This window comes from Saccostrea echinata, unplaced genomic scaffold (genome assembly GCF_033153115.1).
Source record: "Saccostrea echinata isolate AGI-Se365-2 ecotype Australia unplaced genomic scaffold, CSIRO_AGI_Sech_v1 ptg000036l, whole genome shotgun sequence".
NCBI lineage: Eukaryota > Metazoa > Mollusca > Bivalvia > Ostreida > Ostreidae > Saccostrea > Saccostrea echinata.
Window position 1 is genome coordinate 1,104,998 of NW_026889785.1, and position 7,073 is coordinate 1,112,070.

The 7,073-nt window shown below is 33.5% G+C and overlaps 1 long non-coding RNA gene across 1 annotated transcript; it reads left to right on the forward strand.

Moving 5' to 3' along the window:
• Nucleotides 1-3,006: 3,006 nt before the first annotated feature.
• Nucleotides 3,007-4,523, forward strand: LOC133199895 (uncharacterized). The gene is made up of 3 exons (XR_009722863.1): nucleotides 3,007-3,054; nucleotides 4,223-4,319; nucleotides 4,426-4,523. It is a non-coding gene; the product is annotated as an uncharacterized LOC133199895 (long non-coding RNA).
• The last annotated feature ends 2,550 nt before the right edge of the window (nucleotides 4,524-7,073 follow it).

A 7,073-nucleotide genomic window follows, 5' to 3' on the forward strand; every position in this document is an offset into this window, starting at 1 on the left:
CAAGAAGGTCTTCCGCTGAAGACGGAAGACCTTAATAAGAAGAAGAAGCTTGAAAAAGAAACATAAGAATAATAGAAGGGTTTTGCACTGAAGACGGAAGACCCTAATAATAAGAAAAGTGAAAAAGAAACAATAGAATAATAGAAGGGTCTTTTTCGTTTCCGAGATATTTGCAAAAGAAAAATATTAAGGGGCCGGCCCTTTAACTACTTAATGGGGATGTTTAGCAAAAATTGAAAGTTGCATATTGTTCAGAACATTATTTTGAACATCTTTTGTTCAATATTGCTTATCAAAATATTTCCCACTTTCGAGATATAAAGTGTCAAAGATTTAGCATTCTGGTCCCTTGTGGCCCCTAATTTATGTAACATATGATGTATATAGCATGACATATGCTTGTAAATTGTTGAGATTGACATTTTGGCTTCAGTAATGCATTACAAAATATTGATCGTTAAAGAGTTATTGATTAAGGACTTTCAGTCCCTCTCGGCCCCTATTTTGCGGGGCCAGTCCCTTTTTCTTCATACCACTTTAAAGCTGTCATGTTTTTAAGCCATTTTTGTTCAACAATTAATCAGAAATTCTTTTTCGTTTCCGAGATATTTTCATTAGAAGAATTTAGGGGCTGGCCTTTCAACTCCTTAATAGGGACATTTAGCAAAAAATAAAAGGTTGCATATTTTTGAACATCTTTTGTTAAATATTGCTTATCAAAATATTTCCCACTTTCGAGATATAAAGTGTCAAATATTTAGCATTCTGGCCCCTATGGCCCCTAATTATGTAACATATGATGTAAATATCATAATATCTGGTTGTAAATTGTTGAGATTAACATATTTGCTTCAGTAATGCATTACAAATTATTGATTGTTAAAGAGTTATTGATTTAAAACTTTTGGCCCCTCTCGGCCCCTAATGTGATGAGTCAGCGCTTTTTTCTTGATATCATGTTAAAGATCTTGTCATTCTGCACAATTACTGTTCAGTATGTTTTAACAAAATAATTATACTTCAAAAGATATGATACAAAATGTCTCGAAAATTCACTCATGATTCGTGTCCTAAATTATGACCCCTACCGAGCTTCTACACTAGGCATTTCCGGAAAATATCTAAACCCAGGTGCAAAATGGCAACATGTCTGCTATCATCACTGAAAATTTCAGCGCTCTAGCTTAAGGTTGAATGAGTGTGAGCTTTTTTGCCACAAAGTGGAATGAAAGTTGCATTCAGTGTAACGTCAGTTGAAGTGTATGAAACATTGAATAATTAATTATGCTGTGCATCTACCTTTCCTGCATATATTTTTTCGATAAAAATACGAATTAAAATTATCTGCATTGCCAACGAGTACGTCTTGTTTTTATTACGACAACTGACCCGTTTCCGATCTCCATAGTAACTGCAACGCGCGATTTCCCGAACTGACAGACGAGAGAAAATGGGACATGCAAAGGGCGGCTTTGCCACCCGCAAACGGAATTTTTTGTACAAAAACCAGTCAGAAGCCCAGAGGCAGAGGTGGATGCGGTGTCATAGTGACCATATGTGTTCAAAAACCGGTAAGAAAAGCGGCAAATCATAATGTAGGCCTAGTCCATCAAACGACGGTTACGAAGGCTAAAAATTACATATCCCTAATCGATCTCAGACTGTGTAAATGTTACTAGCCATAATAAAAATGTTGTTGGAATTCATATATTAACAAGGAATCAGCCGTATCAAGAAATTTTGAGCGATTAAGTGATTCATGTTGCTTTTGATGATAACATTTTTCTTCAAGAAGTCCTTTCTTTTGATTAGAGTTATTCCCCGTTGTGAAATAGAGAGTACGTAGCCCCGGCATTTATGTAAACAAAATGCTCGGAGATTGCAAGGAAACTAATCTGTAAAGTTCAGAGATATTTTATTGAATTAATCAATATTTGTGCAAGTTGATAAACTTTTAAATGCCAAGTGATATCATCAGCAACCAAGATTCTTCGTTGAGCCATCTGTCCCCCCCCCCCTCCCCCCCCCATGTGGGTAGCACTAGCGTTCAACTCATACACTTGTAAGTTCAGACCCAGGTATGAATAGGAGAGATTTTCTGTTGGAAAATATGTCTTTAAAATTGAATGAATTTGATTCATAATACTAATTATTAATTCAAATTGTGTAGGAACTTCGAACAAAAACATGTCAATACTGCATGGGTCACCACCATGGGCATTTAGTGCAGTGCAAAAATGGTAGACAAGTCAAATGTTAAACTTTAATTGACCATCAAAGTTAAACTTGCATAACAAAAGGATTTTAATACTGTAATTTTATTACAGATTAATTCCTTTATCTTTATTTATATACACTGTGAGGATTGATAAGGGATACAAATGTACATATGAAAGAAGTAATGTTAGGGTTATGGTGTGAAAAAAAAAAATGTTGGTCTGCATAAAGTTAACATATTTTTTTTTACGTTAAGGGGTCTTATTTCAAGATCACTTGACAACACAATTTCTTGTGATTTATTAATAACTTCCATGGAAAGTTTGAATGGAAAGTCAAATAAATTCAAAGTCAATTCATAGTGAAAGTCAGGATCACATTCGAGGTCATATCAGTATACTTTGGGTCAAACGGCAAGAAACTTAATGTTAAAATATTTATATATTAAATTCATTACAGAAAATTTTACATACAAGTATGAAAAAAGATAACCAGTTCTGTATCAGTATCGGTTAAGTATCAAATCTTGAGCTAATGGAATGCATACAATTTTTGTTTTATATACAAATTACATTTGAAAATATATCTCAAATCTTAAAAAGTACTTTCAAGTTTGTTTTTAAATAAATATCCAATAGATGAAGGGTGTGGCACTCCCAGTTTTCAAGTTGTGGATCATGAAGAGATTGTATTAGCTCATGCAAAAGCATTGGATGGACAGAGGGTTGGAGAATTGTGGAGCTTGGTGTCTTACAAGCCTGCCAGAAGTGTGGTTTCCCTCTTCAGTAGGCGCTTTCAACCACAATTCAAACATATGATCTCTCTGCCATTTTAAAGGTATTTTTATTTTGTTTGTATTTATCCATATAAGCCGGTACACATACATGTAGTAAGGCTTGCCTTACATTACAAGTTAAAACAAATTGGCTGTTTAGTTTGCCTTAAAAGTCTGTATATAGTCTTACAAAGATTGCTCTAGCATAATTTGGCCATTTATTGTAATTAATGGGAATTGAATGTACATTTTATTTAATGATGTACTAAGTGAAACACCGAACAACAACATAACTAGCAGTGATCAAAGAATGTTTATCATGAAACCAATATCCCACAGAATATGGATATCTCCTAATTTCATCTTCGCTAGCCAAGGGTTTCCGATCTCAAATCTACTCTACAACTCTTCGCTAGCCAAGGGTTTCCGATCTCAAATCTACTCTACAACCCTTGGGAAACCCTTGGCTAGCAAAGATGCCTAATTTTAGTTCATCGCTATTTCTAGTTATTTGAAAACATATAAATAAAAACTAGAGCAAAGGCAAATAAATGTGGGCATAGATAAGAATCTAGAATTTTTAGGTCACCTTTGTTACTCAGGTAACCTATTTCTGTAGGTGTGTGCGTCATCCATTCATAACTTCTCCAAAACTATGTGGCCAAATTCAACCAGACTTGCCACAAAGCATCCTTATAAGGTTGAAGGAATTCAATTTTGTCTAAATTAAGGGGTAGCTTCACTTTTAAAGAGATATAATCAAGAATTTTTTTAATACAGAAAAATCTAACTACTTTTTTAGAGGAAATAAAACTCAGTTAACAGTGAATTATTTGTTCAACTATATTGATTACAATAAAAAAATTGGACAAGTTTTGAATAGTTTTGAAATGGAGGTAGGTGATTTGAAAGCTATAGTAGTTTTCTTGCCCATTGGGCAAGTGGTAGGCAGGTGACCGAGGAGGCCAGTGGGCCTCTTGTTATTATTATGGTTTTAGTATAAAATATTAATATGAGAAATAAAAAGACACACACACACACACACCTACACACACACACACACACACATATATACTAGTATATATATATATATATATATATATATATATATATATATATATATATATATATATATATATATATATATATATATATATATATATATATATATAATTTCCATTCATTGAGCACTCGTGGTGTAATATTGAATGCAATTTTGTTCAATTGCAGATACCTTGCAGTAATACATCCTGCAAGCTGGTAAACAATATACCAACTGGGAAGAGGTATGACAGAATTTGGGCTGCAAATGTAAAGCTTGCTGCTGGTGTGTATTAATTAATTCAGTGACATCTCCATTAGAGTGAAATATTCTTCGAATTCTTCTTTGAGCGAGCATATACTGTGACACATGACCTATTTTTATAATGTAGATGTTCGAGGATAATGGTCTCATCCGAACAACCCCACAACTTTCACTTCAAATGCTGAGTGTTTGCAGAAGGAACAGTTGCTACCTAATACATGCCTTATGTACGTTACATTCCAGGGATCGAACCCAGGCCTCTCACTTACCGACCTGACGTTCTACCAACTGAGCTACGGAATCATATGTGAAATAGCTGATATTAGTTATTTTTAATGTTTCCACTACTCTGTTGTCAAACTTGGTTTTGACTCAAACTTGTAATATTTTGCTGTGAAATATGCTCGAAAAAAGTTAATGCTGCTTAAGCTCATCAAACAACATGAAATAATTGTTATATTGCTTGAAATGAAAGTTTAGGTATAATATATATTTCATACAATTTGTTCCATGTTCATTTTCAATATATATATATATGTATATATATATATATATATATATATATATATATATATATATATATATATATATGTATAATCTGGAAATGTAAATGGAATCATTTTACTGTAAATCGTAAACATGAAAATTTTGCAGAGAAAAGCTGTTCAGAAGAAATTTCGGGCTGAATATTTTCAAAATGATTCCACTCTTTTTTCTGAAATTTGGACACATTGATTGATTGTTGTTATATTTCATAAAAATAATATGCTTTTTTTCCATTATCCTGTATGTTGTAAAAAATGTGATGACGATTCACATTTTCCATATTTCATTGTGAGTCAATGGACGATATAGGTGGCGTTGTGAGGACATTATGAAACATTAACTTTTTTTAAATGTTACAAATGAAAGTTGTTCAGGTAATATATAATTCATGAAATACTGTACCAAGTTCATTTTCCATTTAATTTGTTCTTGTTGAATTGTAATTGAAGACAATTTTAGAGCAGTCGTAAACATGAAAATTTTGCAGAGAAAAGCTGATCAGAGGAAATTCGGGCTGAATATTTTCAAAATGGCTCCACTCTTTTTTCTGAAATTTGGACACATTGATTGATTGTTATTATATTTTATGAAAATAAGTTGCTTTTTCTATTTCCATTACTCTGTCTGTGCTTTACAATTTGATTAAGATCCACAATTTATGTATTTTGCTGTTCAAAATTAGACATCATAGGTGGCGCTGCGAGTAAAGTGTAGAAATTGTTATAATTTTTTTTATTGTTTTAAATGTTAGAAGAGATGTTACATGTTTACTAAAAATAAATATTTAAAAATTTTACGTCATCTTTGACTTATTTATTTAAATTGATATACGGACTATATTTTTAAGGAAAAAATTACACAGAGTTACCTCCCTTAGTTTGACAACCCCTAGATGGCAAACGGCTACACTCTTTTTCTTTATTTTAAAATCAAGCATCCTTTATACATATGTGTATCCATTGATACCAAAATCATTTGTTTTCCATTACTTTGATCTCACACTCATACTACCTTAAGCCGTTTTGGAGTTCCATCACAGACAAGGAGGTCGTCTGAATTTTGATAAAAGGGTGTTAACTCTCGACCGGAAGTGTATTTTGGAAAAATTGTTTAGCCGGAATTAACTTCAGATAACCTAGCAACAATCCTGAAAATCTGAAGCAAATCCATCAATCCATCTCCGAGAAATCGCTGCACAAAATTTGTGGAGAAAAAAAAGAATAATTATAAGAAGAAGAAGCTTGAAAAAGAAACATAAGAATAATAGAAGGGTCTTCCGCTGAAGACAGAAGACCCTAATAATAAGAAAAGTGAAAAGAAACAATAGATTATTAGAAGGGTCTTCCGCTGAAGACGGAAGACCTTAATAATAAAAGGGAAAAAGAAACCGAATGAAAACAATAAGGTCTTCCTTTGGGGACGGAATACCTTAATTATAATAATAGGGAAAAAGAAACAGAACGAAAACTATAAGGTCTTCCGTTGGAAACAGAAGACCTTAATAATAGTGAAAAAGAAACAATAGAATAATAGAAGGGTCTTCTGTTGGAGACGGAAGACCCTAAAAACAGTGGAAAAGAAACCGAAGAATAACAAGAAGGTCTTCCGCTGAAGACGAAAGACCTTAATAATAGAAAACAGAAGGAAAACAATAAGGTCTTCCAAAGGAAGTCGGAAGACCTTAATACTTAATAATATCAAGTAAACTAATTGTTTTCGTGAACAATAAGAGACCTTTCCACCTTTTTTACGTGTTTCCGTGTCATTTGGGTTGAAAATTGGAAAAATGCCACCAAAAAAAAAATACCGTCAACAGGGATCGAACCCAAAACCCTTGGTTTCAGAGGAGAGGCACGCTACCACTAGACTACGTATTCCGATGAAGATATACCTAGTAAACTAATTGTTTAGGAATAAATAGGAATAAAAACACGTGGAGATTTGTTTGTTATGGAATGTAGTAATCTGTATTAAATAGTCTTGATTGATTGATTGATTGTATATTGTTTTACGTCCCATTCGAGAATTTTTCACTCATATAGAGACGTCACCATATACCGGTGAAGGGCTTCAAATTTTGACCTTTACTCGGCACTCAGGGCCATTGAGCAGTGAGGGATCTTTATCGTGCCAACGCCTGCCGTGACACGGGGCCTCGGTTTTTAAGGTCTCATCCGAAAGACCCGCAACTTTCACTCCAAAGTGCCGAGCGCATGGCGAAGGAACAGT